Source organism: Gossypium arboreum, chromosome 2 (assembly GCF_025698485.1).
Source record: "Gossypium arboreum isolate Shixiya-1 chromosome 2, ASM2569848v2, whole genome shotgun sequence".
Lineage (NCBI taxonomy): Eukaryota > Viridiplantae > Streptophyta > Magnoliopsida > Malvales > Malvaceae > Gossypium > Gossypium arboreum.
The window spans coordinates 30,932,216-30,934,086 of NC_069071.1; positions in this window are offsets into that span (position 1 = coordinate 30,932,216).

Sequence of the window (1,871 nt, forward strand, 5' to 3'; positions counted from 1 at the left end):
GATGATAGATGAGTGTTTGAACTATAAAAAGAATCATAGGTGAGCATTAGATACTAGGGGAAAGAATCGGCTACCTTGTAATGAACTAGGGCCAAATGTGAGGTTGGTTGTGTTTGAATATTACATGCTTGGTAGAATGGTGGATGAAAGTTGCGTATCGTTTGATTTTGCCCCCTGAACTTGAAAAGATTCACAACGTCTTCCATGTTTCGATGCTTTGACGTTATAGATCTGATCCGTCACACGTAATTAGTCCATCAGAGGTTGAAATTCAAGCCGATATGAGTTATGAAGAAGAACCGATTCGTATCTTAGCTCGTGAAGTGAAGGAGTTGCGAAACAAAAGGGTTCCGTTAGTAAAAGTGTTATGGCTCAAACACGGGATGGAAGAAGCTACTTGGGAACTCGAGAACTCTATGAAAGAGCGATACCCAAACCTATTTACGGTAAGATTTTCGGGACGAAAATTTCTTAAGTGGGGAGAGTTGTGACAGCCAAAATTGACCCTAGTCGGGAAGTGGTTTCGGACCGCTAAACAGAGTCACCGAAATGTTTGAACGTAATATTTATTATCTAGAATATGAATTTATGAATGTGTGAAAATTTCAAGCTTCGATTTAGTCGATTGCATGTGAATTCAGTTATTAGGACTTGTGTGACACTTTTGAAATGTGATAGGCTAATCTATAAGGACCTAATAGTGCATGTAATCAAAGGGGACTTGCATGTCAAATTTCCCCCTAATAGCTAGTGGCCGCCATGACAAGGGATTATGGGTAAAACATGTCATAAAAATGTTGGGACAATGGTGTATGTAAGAAAAAATAAAATAATGAGCATGGGAATTTAATAATGAAAGGAACAAAAAAAAGAGAATGGTGAGTGTCTCCCCTTTGCGTGAGTTGAAGAAAGAGAAGAAAAAATTTGTTGTTCATCCTTTTTTCATTTCTTTGAGCTGAAATTCTAAGGAAGAAGGAAGGGTTCTTGCTTCATGCTTCGTTTGGAAGAGGATTAGGAGGAGGTTTGGCCATACTTGTGTCTAGATTAAGGTATGTTTGAGGTTGTGCCATGAGATTCATGCATGTTCTTAGTTGCTAGCTTGAGTTCTAATTAGTCCATGGTTCAAAACTTTGCTATATCATGGGGATGATATTCGGCCAAGGTAGATTTTGTGTTAATGTCATTGCATGCTAAACATGAAGCTTGTTAATGATACATGTGATGGTGGATTGATGACTCTTGGATTTTCTTTCTCGCATTTTTGAGTAAGACATTAAGTTTTGGAATTGATGGAATGGAGAGTATGCTTAAGTTGTGTTATGAACAACTATGTGTTAAATCGAGGTTTGCTAAGCTAGCTATTAAGGTGAAGTGCAATGTTAGTGATTGATTAATAGTGTATATACATGTATGCATATTCGCCATCAAATTAAGAGCATAGGTGATGATGAGTCTATGCTTTGTACATTCGCCATATATATATATATATGCATGTGTGATTGGATTATTGATAGTAGGGCTATATCATATGATTATGAGCCGAATAGCTAAGAGCATGAGGTAGCAAGATAAAAATTTTACCATGCCGTTCCGTATGTCATAAAATCATTAAATTGTGAATATCAATATGTGTAGCAAAGCGGTTGAATGAGTTAATTTATTTGTTTAAGCTCAAGATCCTAAAGGAGAGGCGTCCAACAAGGGAAATCAAGGTCATCGAGTAGCCGACTTGGAATTATTTTACACCACACAAGGTAGGTCACTAAGCATATATTTTGTATTGATTTAAATAGACATAATGTCTATGTAATTATGCCGAAAGGAATGATAAATTTATATACATGTATGTATGTGGTGATGAAAGTATTGAA